Raw genomic sequence first — 15953 nt, 5'->3', positions numbered from 1 at the left:
TATAACAGAACAGTAACTACTAGCAGTCATTTTCAGGATCCTTATATTTTTAATTCACATAATCCAAGCCAGTCCCAGAACATGACCAGTCCAGAAGTGAATGTCCATAGAATATAGATTAACATGGGTTGTGAGAAAGCTGGATACTAGTACATTGCAAAGGAAAACAATATGAACTTATTATAGAATTCTAAACTTACTTAGAATTTTTTAGGTAGAATTTTTAGATATTTAGAGTACAATGTGAAAGAACTTAATAATTATACGTAGTAGGTACTGTACATTATTCAATTTTTGAAAATCAGTATTCTTTTAGTGGCAGAGACAAAAGCTTTGAAAAAGTCGGATGTGTTGGTTAGTTTTATGTTAACTTGAATAGTGGATGACAAAATTTTTGGTAAAACATTATTCTGGGTGTTTCTGTGAGGGTATTTTTGAATGAGTTTCACATTTAGATAGATAAACTAAATAAAAGCAGATTGCCCTCCTTAGCATGGGTGGCCTCCATCTAATCAGTTGAAAACTATAATACATCAAAAAGGAGACCTTCTCTACTTCCTGATTGCCTTCAAGCTAGGACAATCATTTCTTTCTGCCTTCAAACTCAGACTGAAATAGGTCTCCAGCTTGCTGGCCTCTAGACCAGAAATCCACTGTTGGCTGTCCTGATTTCTAGGCTTTTGGACTAGACTTGAGCTACACCATGAGTCCTCCTGTGTCTCCAGCTTGCAGATTGCAGATCTTAGAAATTGTCAACCTCCATAACCATGTAAGCTGATTCCTTATAATAAGCCTCTTTCTCTTTATATGTAATTATATTGGTTCCATGTCACCAAAGAATCTTGATTGATACACATGGTTCTGAGCTAGCCAGAATAGATGTCCTTGTTATTATGTGCTAATTTTAAGAAAAGATAAGTTATAAGCAATTATTGGAAGTATAATAGGCCCTTTGGATGTGAGAGTTCATCATATTTTTTTCATAATTTTGATGACCTTGACAGTTTTGAGGTGATATGGACAGGTATATAATAGCATGCTCCCACATTGTAATTTGTCTGATATATTTCTTTTGAGAAGACTGGGGTCATGAGTTTGGGGGAGGAAGATGACAGAAACAAAGTACTTTTCTTATCATGTCCTAACAAGTGTACATACTACCAACAAAAGTTGACTGTTGATATTGACCTTGTTCATTTTGCTAAGGTAGTGTTTGTCAGAATTCTCCACTGTAAAATTACTCTTTTCCCTCCTTTGTATCTTTCCATACTGCTTCTTTGGAAAGGAGTCACTATGTGGAGCCCATATTTAATGAATGGGAAGTTATGCTCCCCCCACTTCAGGGTGGAGTACCTACAGTTTGGAATTTTCTACACAGAATATGTTTTTCCTCTCTCTCAGTTAGTTACTTAGTCATTTATTTCTATCAGTATTGGCTAATAGTTACCAGTTTGATAACCTTTCTACTTTCTATATTATATTGTCTTATATTTAAATTTTTACTTTAAAACAACTTTCTTATTCTTTTAAAAAATTACTTATTACTTATAAGAATAATTTCTTATTCTTTAAAAAAAATATGTTTAAACCAGTGGTGACCACCTTGACAAAAACAACCACAAATCCTCTATTCAAATCATTATTTGAGAAATCAGTCTAAGCTGGGGAGGCAGGACAAAATTTAAAGCACATAAACATAAACACACACAAACATAAATGTTACCATGAATAGGAAAGAAATCATTCACCATATTACCAAGAAATGAAATTAGAATTTGTTTCCCTAAATGTAATAATCAAAACCTATCCATTTTTTTATTCTAGTATCTATCATTTTGCTAAAGAAATGAACTGGTGTGATCCTTATTTATTGAAGGTATAGTATAGCTAAACTGGGTTTCAAGAGGACTTACACTATTTCTACAGATATGGAAGATTTTATTTGCACAATATGTGGAAAATGAGCACCTTTGGCAGAGGCAAATCTGAAATCTTCCCTTTCAACAGACTCATGTGCCTGACAGCTTATCAACTCTTTAGGAAAAAAAAATTAGAGGAATGTGAGGAAAAATAAAACTACTGAGGTGAAAAAATAATGTATGAGAATTAAATGGAGTTATCAACCAGATTTAAATTTTTGGCTTAGCAAACAACTTGATTATTGACTCAGGTTAGCAAAAATGAAAAACATATTTTAAGACTCAAGTCAGGAAGATAAATATGTTATACCTATCTGGCAGGCAAGCAGTGCATTCTAGTGGAATACAGGAGACATCTCTAGAGAGAAAATTGGGTTTCTTCAGAGGTACAAAATCCAACTGCAGAGATTTTATGAGAAGGAAACAGAATTGAGAAAATCTCCCAGCAATTGTTTTTGAGACCACGAATTTGCATCTCATACTGAAAAAGTTTAATTTTTTAAATAAATGAGAAAATTAGTAACAGTAAAACAAAAATTTTAACAACACCTTTTGTAGTGGACAGACTTTAAAGAGACACCCAGGATCCCCACTTCCCTAAAACATACCTCGGCTAATCCCCTCCCCTGTATCTGGCAATACCTGTGACTTACTTCTAATTAAATGATGAAAAAAGGTAATGGGATGTATCTGATTAACTGTGTGTGAGATTTCATGAGTGTTACATCCATCTTGCCAGTGTCTCTCTCTCCATTTCTGTCTTGGAAGAAGCAAGCTGCCATAAATCATAGAGCTGAAGGAAGTGAAGTCTCTCCACAACTTGAGAAAGTTTGGAAGCAGATTTGTCTCTTCTTGAATCTCCAGATGAGAACCTAATCCCAGCCAACAACTTGATTGCAGCCTTACAGAGGATCCCATTAAGCCATTCCTGGATTCCTGTCCCATGAAAACTATAAGGTAACAAGTATGTTTTCTTTAAAGATTCTATGCTTGGGGCAATTTTGTTATTTAGTAGTGGAAAACTAATATTCCTATTTACATTGTTATTCATTTGTTAATCCAACAATATGTGCTCAGGCATTGTATTGGATACTGGGTCTAGTGCTAGACCAAGTGTTATAGCCTAATGGATCAGATACTCACTGTATTGTGCAAGAATTTAGAGGACACACCAGATCCTGTTGTAGCTACAGAAGAAATGGTATTCTAATATGAAATTTGAAATATAAATAGACATTTTCTACATTAAAATGTGAATATAAAAATGTTTCAGAAAGAAAATTCATGTAATGTTCAGCATGAAACTGAAACTAGATCAGTTTAGCAGTTTAGAATTGTGTGTTTGTATTTAGTAGAGATGGGAGGTAACAAAAATAAAGTTGAAAAGGGATATAGACTCATTCAGGTTTGTTCTTATAAATCATTTTACAAAGTTGAACTGTGTCTTAATAAACCAGTTTATTAAGGTGTATGACCATATGGATTTTTATCTTCACTTATTAAAGACTTTATATCATGGAAGACAACAGTTTTTTATTATTCTGGTCTCAATTTATTCCTTCTGCAACTTTCTTATATGAAGTAAATACCATGGTGGTTGATTGGAGTGAATGACAAAGACAGCATTGCACAACTTGCCTCTAATATGGTTGTTGTATATAGCCATGCAAACTGAAATATTAAGAATTCCAGAGAATTTAGTTGCATACAGAAATGTTTCTCAAACACCAATATGCATAAAAATTGCCTGGGGAATCTTTGTAAAGTGCAGATTCCAATTCAGTAAGTCTGGAAAAGGCCTTCTGAATTTCTAACAGGCTCTTAGGTGATGCAAGTGCTGCTTGTCTGAAGAGCACAACTGCAATAGCACAGAAGCCAGTCATAATGTGACTAGAGTCCTCTGGCGCTGATTAGCAGGATAGCTCACCATTAGAGCAGCTAGGGAATCATGAAGTTGACAAATTTCAGGTGTATGCATTGAAATGTGGTAAGACAATAAATTATGGTTAGTGATATTTAAATATAAAAGAATGACTTCAAGCTCTTTAAAAAAAAAACTGTTTTAATGCACACAATTCCAGTTCCTTAGACTATATACTGTGATTAAAATGGAGTTTAATGTTTTGTGAGCATCAGTATTCAGTTCAGTATTGGGCCACTACCAGCTATGAGATCCCAAGCAGGACTTTGCCATGAAAAAGCAGAGTTGTAGTTGAATTTGTGAATATCTAGAAAGGGAAGTTTTCCCCTGACAATGAAGAAGAAGAATGTATATCCCTAGTATCCCTCCCTATACAAACTAAAGGCCTAAACTATTGCCCTTCCCCACCCCTGCCCCCAGTGACCTGGGCTTTCAGTTCCAGCCACTTCCCCTTCCCACAGCTGCCAGACTCTCCCACAGTCATTCTTCAGATTCAGTGTTCCATTATTCCATGATCTATGTTCTATTAAGGCTAGCTGGATGAATAAAGCAAAAATAAACCTATCTCTCAGCAAATCATGCTACCTCTGGTCATAGCTTGGTTTCAGGAGAGAGCAGTATCAGAGGTGAAAATGTGCCTACAGAAAGTTTTGGGGAAAGTGCTATGTAAATCAACAGCTGTGGGAATGTGTAGGCAGCAAGACTGAGCCAAGGAAAAGGTAGGTTGTGCTGCAGTCACAAAAAAAGACTAAGATGTCTCATTGTCTGACTGACTTCATGATATCACTGACATGTGGAGTCTGAAAAAAGGACACAAAGAACTTCTCTGCAGAACAGATACTGACTCACAGACTGAAAAACTTATGGTTTCCAAAGGAGACAGTTTGGGGGTGGAGGGATGTGCTGGGGTTGTGGGATGGAAATCCTATAAAATTGGATTATGATGATCATTGTACAACTATAAATGTAATAAATTCACTGAGTCATTAAAAATAAATAAATAAATAAATAAATAAATCAGCTAGAATGTGCAAAACAAAACAAAACAAAAAAAACAACAAAGAAAATACAAAAAAGGCTAAGATGATGCCATGGAAACCTCTGGAACTGGGATAGTCTTGAAGAGCTGCTTCGAATTGAAGCAATGATCCATCTTGTTTTATACCCTTATAAAATAGTGATTGTGTTCAGACTGAAAAGGGGACATATTATTAGATGAGGCAGTTCTTTTCAACCAAGAGCAAACACGGTGGTGGGATATTCAGCTGCCAGCCATCAATGTGCCTAGCTGCTGGAAGAATAAGTCCCTTAATTGTGACAAGGGGTTAGATAAACTTCACAAGGGAGTACCTTCTATGACCTTTTTTATAAATAATTTGTATTTTAAGATCCTTAAATGCTTTAACACAAGAATGCAAAGGATATTTTGTAATAACTCATAAAGGAAAAGAATCTGAAAAATAATATATATTTTTTCAGATTCTTTACATATATATGATTTTTTTTCAGATTTATACATAGTATATATATTTTTCAGATTACATATACATATATATATAAAACTGAATCACTTTGCTATGTACCTAAAACTAACACAATATTGTAAATCAACTATACTTATATTTAAAAAAAAGAATGCAAAAAAAAAAAAGCAAATCATGTAGCCATTTCATACCCTTTTAGAAGTAGTTTGGGATGCGAAAGTCTCTCACAACTTCCAGGGTAGTGCTTCTAAACCTACCTTGGTGACAGACCATATATTTTTTTCCCTATTACTTTGAATCTGTCATGAATAGATATGTGGTTTTATCACACGTGATAAAAGTCCACTGATTACAAACTTAAATATTGAAGGTATTACCCACTATAAATTTTTGTAAAAATTTACTCTTGATTTCTGTACTTAGTGAATATGGTTGACTGAGGGCCACTGAATTTGTCTGCTATTCAGAGGCACCATGTAGTTCATGAAACCATGTCTCACGTAGTTACCTGGTTCCTGTCTTTAAAGAAATTAAAAAGTGGGAGTTCCCATTGTGGCTCAGTGCTTAATGAACCCAACTGGGATACATGAGGATGCTAGTTTGGCCTCACTCAGTGGGTTAAGGATCTGGCATTACCGTGAGCTGTGGTGTAGGTTGCAGATGTGGCTCAGATCCTGTGTTCCTGTGGCTGTGATGTAGGCTGGCAGCTGTAGCTCCAATTCGACCCCTAGCCTGGGAACTTCCATAACCTGGGATGCAGCCCTAAAAAGACAAAAGGCAAAAAAAAAAAAAAAAGAAAAAAAAAAAAAAGAAAAAAAAAAAAAAGAAAGAAAGACAGAAAGAAATTAAAAAGCAACCTTCAAGAACAGACAATCACACTCCAACAATAAAATCTATAACAATATCATCAATTACTGCTCTGATTAGGAAAACAGATACATAGAATTTTCCTCATTTACTTATCTCAGTTTTAGGGCTCAAGAGAATTGAAACTCTATTTTATACCCAAGCCTTTTCTAGATTATTTTAACCTCAGTCTCTATCAGAAAAGGACTTTGTAGTTAGTCAATGTCTCTGTTTCATGCAGGCAATATTCCTTTAGCTGCCTTTTAAACTTTATATCCCCCTTTATACTTATGGGACATTTTCAGACCCACACTGGACTGTTTCTGAATCAAACACCATGAGAAAAGGCTCTTTTCAAAGGCTACTCCTGCTAAATTTCAGCCACTCTCCTGTCAGAATGTCATTCTAAAGTTTAAGCCACTGTAAGTTCAAAAAAATGTGAAAAAATAGCTGCAAAGGACCCTTATACGTGTGGCACAGTTCCTACTGATCTTCTGAACACCAGAACTGCTTTAACAATCCACTTGGACTTGAGCTGAGTGGCAATATTGTTCTTACTTGGAGGGAAGCAGTTGCCTACTGCAAGCAGAATTTCTTATAAGATACAGTATTTAGTTTTGCCATTAGATTCCAAAAGTAACATTTTTTATTAGGCATTCTTCATTTGCCCCCTAGCCACAAACACAACGAAAACACAGTTCCATTTCTGCTTTGGACTCTGGTCACTATAATACCAAAACAGAGTCTCTGAGATAACTAATTGACCTTGGAAACAAAGACTTCTGGATTAGGGAAAATGATTCCTGGAAATTACCACCATATGGAAATTCTATTGTAGACCATGGGGAATGGTTTCTGATAGAAAATAATATGTTCATCTCAATAGAAGTAGGGATGCTTTAAACTGAGGAGGAGGAGTAGCAATAGGGTTGTGCTACCATATGTAAGGTGGTTAAGTATATTCTTATCCCATAAGCTAGTGATCATTACTGTGGCTTCTTACATATTCCAATAGAGTAGAATTTAATTTGGAGGAAAAAACAAAGAATGTTACAAATCAACTAAAAGCATCATCATCTTAATCACCATCACTGCTGAGACCAGCTCAGCAGGTGAGGGCTGAATGGGTGCTGTGAAACTTAAGAAAAAAGTTAACATAAAACAAGACACAGAGACATTTATCTTAATTAAAGGTGGGAAACAGAGGACTCAAGGTCTCAGGGAGCAAGAGTGCCGCCTCAAGAAACCACACTGCTTTATTGTGCTCTTTAGGATTAATGTCAAGTGAGGAGGGGGCTATAGGTGCAGAATATAGCTTTTTTTTTTTAATTTTAAAAGTCACACAGCCGGTAGCTGGTTAAGTTTTATTCTGACCTTTAGGCATTTAACAATCATTAGCATTGAGGAAGCTTGGCCTCAGCTATCTATGCATAGCATCTAGAGAATCACCCTATCTGCACAGGTGGAATGCCTAGATCAACGCATTATGTCCTCATTCAGCTGGCCATATGAATAACTTATGCCTTTAGGTCTTTGTTCTTAAGCTTAAGTCATTTGCCAGCACTGCTACTGTTTTTCAAGCAGGAATATAGGGTAAAGATAAAGCAGAACAAGATGGAGTTTTTAGAGTAGAAAATAGAGCGAGGCTAAGAAAAATATTGTAGAAACATGTCTCCTGACACATCACTGTACAGACTTTTATCATATGCCAGTTACTATTCAACGTTTTAAATTTAACTCATCTAATCTTCCTAATAAACCTACAATATAGGTAGATAAAGGCACAATGCTGTATGCATATGTCATAAACACACATATACCTATTATATTAGAAAGAATGATTATTACTGAGAATTGTATTGATTTCCCATTTAAAAAAACCAACTTAGACAACTAGCTACTCAGAATTAAAACAAGAATTGCCTTATACTGAAGGAACTTGCATGAAAGAGGACTCTCTTTTAAGCCCGTACTATAGAATATGATGCACTGATGGTGTTTGCTTTGAGCTTCAGAACCAGACAGTAAGTATGATGAGTTTTGATTAAATCCTGCACATACTGTCATTGGCTTTCTAAAGAAAAGCGTCATTAAGTTGCACCAGTGAGCTTCTTACTAAACTTTTAGGTGTGCTTGGAAATATTTAGCAAGCCATTGTAGTGATTATGTTATCTGAAGCTGATTAAGAAATATTCACTTACACTTCTAGAATATAAGAATCCTATCTTATACTATAAGAGTTACTAATAGAGGGCTGCTCATTTCAAATACAGACCAAGATAAAAAATAACGGTTTTATTATGTAGTAGCAAAGCACAGAAGAAAGAATATAATGACACTTTTTGACTTTCCCTTTCATTTTTCTCTTGCTGATCTCCTTTTCTTCTGTCCTAAATCTAAGTAGTTCTCCATAAATCCACCCTTAAGAACTCAATTTCAGGGTTTAGAGAAATGTGTAGTTTGATTCTACAGTGATCAAAAATAGGTAAGGTAGAGCTTCCTTTTCAATCTACTTGACCCACTTTTTTTCTTCAGATTTGTAGGGTCAAAGTGTTTCTAGAATCATATTCCAATGCTGAAATTCTGGGACCGATATAATTTTTCTCTTATGCATGCCCAGCACCATCTGAAGAATCAGGGATTCTAATGTGCATCCCTTTACAGCACCAGAGCTACGGGAACTATGGAGAGGCTTCAGGTTAGAGAGCTAATCAAACTGGAGCACCATCCATTGGAAGGTGACTGAGTGCACTGAATTCTCTAATAGAGAACGATGATCATAGACAAGGAACAAAATTCATATTTCTTCTATATTTACTTCAGAGGTTGCATGTCACACCCTCATCTTTAGAAATGTGCAAAAGAAATGCAGTAAAAGATAGCAGTGATTTTCAGGCTGAAAAGCATCTTAAGGAAGGGATTTATTGGACTATGTTATTAACTATGCTAACAGGGGCTCTTGTGGTTGCAAGGATTCAATGACTTAATAATAACTTTCTTCCATGGTCATTCAGTCAGTAGATATTTAGTAGTCTCTGGACTAGCCAACAATATTCACAGTACTCTGATAAATATGAAAAAGAGAAAATAGACCTAAAGTGTCATTATTTATTTTTAGGTGTTAAATAACATGATATATCTGTAAAGCGCAAGAAGCGAACAGATAAAGAGGTATTATGAAACTAATGATAAATTTGCAGAGAAAGTAATATTTGGGTTGGTCATTAGAGACAGACTTTTATCAAGCAATGTAAAAGGAAAGAGGTATGACAATATTTAACAAGCTATATGACAAGTCAAACAATTACTTTTGAAGTTAGAATCTAAACCTTTGTTTCTGATTCTAAAATCTATGATCTATCCAATATTCCATGAATTCAGGAGTCTTACTCCCTGCTAGTTGAAAAAAATGACAGGCTGAGTTAAATTAAGTCTGGACATAGCATGATGTCCATTTGAGATCTTTGTGAAAATTTTACTAAACATTTACATGTCATATGTATGTATTTATGCATGTATGTCCCTGTGTGTATAGATACATAAAAACTAATTTGAATATACCCATGAACATTCCCTGATAAAAATTGTGCTCAGAACATGACCAATAAAAAGCACATAAGAGGCCATAGAGCATAATTGTATTAATCTAAAATTATTTATAAAAATACAAAATATAGGTTTGCATATTATATATATATATAAAAGCACATTTCAGTACAAATACAAAAATAAGGAATCCAAAACCCTGATAATGGCCATTATCTCTGAGGAGAGAAAATAGTAATCATAGGCACGGAAAGATAGACTTTCAATGTTATACTCATCAGCAAAATGTTTAGTTTTGTTGACAAGTTCATATATTGCTATTATAATTTCAAAAATCTAGTTTAAACCTAGTTACTAACATTTTGCACAATAACAAAAATATTCACAAATATGTAGGATTTAAAAGTCATATGACATACATTTTAAAGTGCTGGTGGAAGTAATTTTAAGTTAATTTCCTGTGCAGTTTGAAAATGATCCAGTCACGAGAGCTCTGGAACCATCTAGTTGAGAGTTTTCCTCATCTTGCTTAATTCCTCCTTCTCTGGGAACATTTGCCACATGGCTGTGACTAATGGTAATGTGACTTTCAGACTTCGGCAGGAAGGAATGACTTCCATTTGCCTTCTCTTATGATTATAAGTTCACAGAGTTACAAAGTACAAAATGAAGGGGGAATATTCTGTTGACAGGAGTTAGTAGTAAAACGCTGTCATCCTTTAAAAGGAACACAATAAACATTTCTTTAAAGAAGCTTCTCTACTTGCTTGCACAGTTGTGGAAAGCAACACGATACTTGAACTTATTGCTACCCTTCAACCTGGTGACAATGGGTCTGACAGTTAAAAATAAGCCTTCCCCAATAGCCCAGAAAATTAAAGAAATTGTTCATTGATTTCTTCTATTCCATTCTACAGAAGGCTTTAACTCCAACTATTCTGCCTATATGTATCATCTGTAGACGATTCAATGCACAAAGGCATTTGGATGAATTTCCGTTTATAAATGTTACTGTGCTTTCAAGTATCCTTTTCATCTTCTTTTGACATAATATTGGGCAATGTTAATATTTTCTTTGAGGTTCGAGCAAGTGATAAATTTATGGAATTGATTAGTGGCCAGAAGTTGGGATATGTTTCATGAAAGTCAAACTCAAGGAAAGAGATTAACAAGTTAAAAATGTGAAATTTGATCCAAATGATGCAAATTATTTATAGTAAATTTCAGTTGGATTTATATAGGAGAAGAGCAAAAACTATTTGGAAAGATGACTCATTTTCCTAGTTTTCATTAAAAATAACATAAATTAAAGGCCTCTAGACATTTAACTTCCTTGTCTTAATTAGAATGGGTAAGGGTAAAAAAAAGTATATTATATACATACCCTGTCATTCTGATCTGAGAGGTATTTTCCCCTGCCTCTGATTATTGGTTGAAATAATTAATACTATATAGAGGACCAGAGTAAATTTTTCATTAAATACATTCAGTATTATTCTACTCTTCATATTTTACTTGTCTGGCAGACTTTGTATTTCTCAGCTATGATTAGGGAAGATGGTAAAAAGCACTTCTAAATGCTGTACGGCTGAATGACCTCCATGCCAAAAAATGACCAATAGTACCTAATGATATGTCCAAAGTTCCACTTGAAGATAAAAATGTACTAATTCTAAAAAAGGCAAGTAAAGGAAAAATGTAAGCAGTGAAGTTCATTTAACAGTAATGGTACCTCATTGAGCATCAACCAGGCATTCTTTGAATAAAAAGTAATCAGTTCTACTATTTGTAGTATTGTTTAGCCATGACCATAACATGCAGAATTTTCTGAGCCAGGGATCAAAACATACCACAAGAGTAACCAGATGCACAGCAATGACAACACTGGATCCTTAACCTGCTGAGCCACCATGGAACTCCTGCAGAGTTTTTTGTTTGTGTGTTTGTTTTTTGATCAAGGACACATAAATATAAAACTCATGTGAGTAATCTTTTTCTTCTTTTACCAAGGACTATTTTGAAGAACATAATTGAGCATTTAAAAACATTTATTGTGTTCTAAATAATGGTGATGACTTAAAATTATCCATTGGATTGATGTTTACAAGGAGAAGGGATTACAGTATATAAAACTATAATCAAGTTCACAAGTATCAAACGTACCATGAACACTTTTCAAAATCCTCTAAAAAGAGAGGGTGGGATCATTTTGGCAGAGGAACACGATGTAGCACTCACTTTCCCCCCCAAACATAAAAAAATTCCAACTATCTACATGTAGAACGATTCATGCATTACATTGACTGAACTCTGGCAGAAGACCTTAAACCTCCAACTGAAAGGTATAAGAAACCCTCCACATAACTAGGTAAAAAAAGGGGGGAAAAAGATAGAGAGAAGAGAGAAAAAAGGAATCAGAAGAATACCAGCACACATGAGAGGGAGCTGTGAAAGAGAAAAGGAATAGACACCCAGGGAGGGGAAAAAGATAGAGAGAAGAGGGAAAAAAGGAATCAGAAGAATACCAGCACACATGAGAGGGAGCTGTGAAAGAGAAAAGGAATAGACACCCAGGGAGGCCACCTAATTGACAGGGAAATCAGCAAGAGATGGAGATGGAACCTCAAGGCCTCAGATAAAAGTGCAACAGCTGGACTGAGGAGGGAAGGGAAAGAGACAGCCACAAAAACCATTGGTACCACTGCCTCCAGACACCACAGCCTGAGTCACCGGGCAGGGGCTGACACTGAGACTCAGCTGCTGGAAGTCAGTACTGGAGAGGGAACTATAATTTGCTATGTGGAGACAGCCCAAGGGGCTAGGGAGCAGTGCACCATGGGCTGGGAAGGAGAGTGCCTCAGCTGAGGGAACCCAGGAGGAATTTGGGCCCTCAGAAGAAGCAAGGCATCATTTGGGGGGAATAGAAAGAGAAAGAGGGGCAGGACTGCCATAGACATATCTTTCTCTGTGCACAAGCATGCTCTTGGGCAGTGGGGCACCTCTTGTCCAGGCTATGGGTGGCAGGGCATCTCTTGCATGGGCTGCAGGTGGCAGGGTGCATCTTGTGTGGACCATGGGCAGTGGGAGCAAAGTGCCAGAGCCATCTCAGACTCTAGAGGTCAGCACAGCCTGCTACCACTAGGGGTCCATGACTAGGCACCACCTTGGGCCCCAGTCATCTCAGGGGTCAGCACGGAGGAGGGCACTGTAACCTAGTGCCACTCACTGTTGCTCTCACTGACCTGGGAGGGCACATGCCCTGCTGCTGCCACTGTCAAATACTCTAGGTGCTGCCTACACCTGTCTGAGAGGTCACTGCCACTTCCCAGGACCCTGCAACTAGGAACAGCCTGGATCTCCTCCCCCTGAGACTTCACCACTATCAAGTCCTCAGCAACCAGGCAGTGACTACTAGTCCTGCCCATTGTGCCCATCTCCCTGGAAGCAGGAGCAGGCCATACACCAGCACACAACCTATCAAGGATATAACAGCCTGAACACACTGAGGAAAGAGACAGCAAGCATCCAAACCAAAAGCATCTCTCATGCCAAAAAAATAAACAGATAAAAAGTAAGCCCTCACAACCTAAACATAGGTGCCTCACATATAAATAGCCCCTTCAAGACTACAGTGATTGTTCTCCCTAAACACACAGAAAAAGAAAAATATAAGCAAATGAAGAAGCTCAGGAACCATTCCCAGTTAAAAAAACAAGATAAATCACCTGAAGCAGCAAACAACAAAACAGACCTCTACAGTCTAACAGACGCAGAGTTCAAAGAGGAGACAGTCAAAACACTGAAGGAAGTGACAGCAAATATGAACAAATTAAGAGCAGTTATGACTAGAAATATATGTTACTTTAGAAAGAAACTAGAAAATATAAGGAGGAGACAAGAAAAATTAGAAAAAATTCAGGAAGCTGAGTTAAAAGCACTGAAGAGCAGAATGAATAAGGCAGAGGAAGAAATAAGTGAGTTGGAAGATAGAATAGTTGAAATCACCCAAGCAGGTCAGCAGACAGAAAATCAAATGAAAAAGCATGAAAGCAATAGAAGACCTATGGAATAATATAAAGTGGGCCAATATACATATAATAGGGATTCCAGAAGGAGAAGAAAAAGAAAATGGGATTGAAAATATATTTGAAGAAATCATGGCTCAAAACTTTCCAAATCTAAAGGAAACAGATATCAAGATAAAGGAAGCACAGAGGGCCCCAAACAAGCTGAACCCAAAAGGCCCACACATAGACATATTATAATAAAAAGGGCCAAAGTTAAAAAGAGGATTCTAAAGGCAGCAAGAGAAAAAATAAGTTAATTATAAGGGAACCCTCATAAGACTATGAGCTGATTTCTCTACAGAAACACCACAGGCCAGAAGAGAGTGGCAACATATATTTAAAATTCTAAAATGGAAAAATTTGCAGCCTAGAATACTCTACCCAGGAAGAATATCATTTAAAATAGGAGAAAAAGAATTTCTCCAGCAAACAAAAACTAAAAGAATACACCAATACTAAGCCTATTCAAAAAGAAATACTGAAAGATCTCCTCTAAATAAAAAAAAAGAAAACACAGGATGGAGGAAATCACAATTGGAAAGTAATCACTTAATCAAACCAGTATACAGATCTAAAAGGGAGAAAAAAAAATTTGCAAAAGTTACAGTAAACACAAGGAACCCAAAGGATAAACTTGAAGATGTAAAGAAAGGACAACAATATCATAAAATGTGGGGGAAGAAAATTGAGACTTTTTATTCTGTTTAGAACATATTTGAGCCTATACGACTACTAGGCTAAAGCAATAAGATATAGTAAGAGGTTAATATACTTGAAAAACAGGGTAACCACAAATAAAAACCAAATAATACATTCACAAAAACTAAAAAGAAGAGGACACAAGCATAAAATAAAAGGAAATCACCCCACAAAGAAAGAAAGGAACAAAGGAAAAACATAGACTCAACTGGAAAACAGGTATAAAATGTCAATAAACACAGATTTATCAATAATTACCTTAAATGTAAATGGACTGAATGCTCCAATCAAAAGACATAGAGTGGCAGACTGGAAAAAAAAAAAAAAACAAAAGCCTACCCTATGTAGCCTGCAGGACACTCACCTTAGGGCAAAGAACACATACAAACTGAAAGCTAGGGGATGGAAAAAGATATGTCATGCAAATGGAAAAGAAAGGAAAGCACGAGTTGCAACATTCATAACAGACAAAACAGACTTTAAGCAAGGGCCATAAAGAAAGACAAAGAAGGACACTATTTAATGATAAAAGGATTGATTCAGGAAGAGGCTATTACATTCGTCAATATATATGCCCCTAATATAGGAGCACCCAAATACATACAACAAGTACTAACAGACATAAAAGGAGAAATTGATGGGAATACAATAATAGTAGGAGACTTTAACACTCAACTCACATCAATGGACAGACCCTCTAGATAGAAAATAAATAACATAACAAGGGAGGAGGCAAGATGGCGGAAGAGTAGGGGGACATGCTCGTCCTCTCCCACAAACACAACCAAAAAAAACACATCTACAGCTTAAACGACTCACACAGAACAGCAGCCAATCGCTGGCAGAAGAACCTAAACGCCAATAATGGCAAGAATCTCATGATATTACTAGGTAAAACAAGAGAAAAGAGGAGAGTAAGAGAAGGGGAATCTGAACTGGACAGGCACTCCCAAAAGGGAACTGTGGAGGAGAAAGGGATCCCACACCCTGGAAAGTCACCTACCCGTCGTCAGAAAGATCAACCAAATTGGAGGAAACTCCAGATGCAGAGAAGAGTGTAGCAGTAAGTTAGAATTCTGAAAAGCAGAGCAAGAACCGAACAGATCATCTGAACTACTGTCACAGTCACCAAAAATTGAGACACTTGGGTGGGGGCTGGGCACAGAGACCTCAGCTCTGGAGGTTAGTCCCTGGGAACAGGCTGGGGTGGGTGGAGCAGAGACTGCCTGGGGAGTCTAGGAACTGGTCTGTCAAGTTTGACAGGGCAGAGACTGCCTTGGGAGACTAGAAAGCAGAGCATCATGGGGGGGGGGGGAGCAATATGCTAAGGGCGGGGAAGTGGAAAGCTACATCAGAGGGAATCTGGGAGAAGAGCTGGATCTGCGCCAGCATTGGGGAGGTGAGAGAAAAAGGGGTGGGCCACCACAGAATACTCCCCACGCCACAGTGAGCTCACTGGCCTGCCAGCTAA

General features: G+C 36.8%; 1 protein-coding gene across 1 annotated transcript in view; it reads right to left on the bottom strand.

Annotated features, from left to right (window-relative positions):
* LOC146395965 (uncharacterized) overlaps positions 1–15572 on the bottom strand; it is a 300335-nt gene extending 284763 nt beyond the window's left edge. The window contains exon 1 of the mRNA XM_084999126.1: positions 15486–15572. The gene's annotated coding sequence lies outside the window, so the exon portion shown is untranslated. The remainder of the gene's footprint in view (positions 1–15485) is intronic.
* Between the last annotated feature and the right edge of the window lie 381 nt (positions 15573–15953).

Source organism: Sus scrofa, chromosome 15 (genome assembly GCF_054392235.1).
Source record: "Sus scrofa isolate SSC_HxYL_T2T_F1_AM1 chromosome 15, Sscrofa_HxYL_maternal_Yorkshire_Landrace_v2.0, whole genome shotgun sequence".
Lineage (NCBI taxonomy): Eukaryota > Metazoa > Chordata > Mammalia > Artiodactyla > Suidae > Sus > Sus scrofa.
The sequence above is the reverse complement of the archived record's forward strand: the minus strand, read 5'-3'. Positions and strand labels throughout refer to the sequence as shown.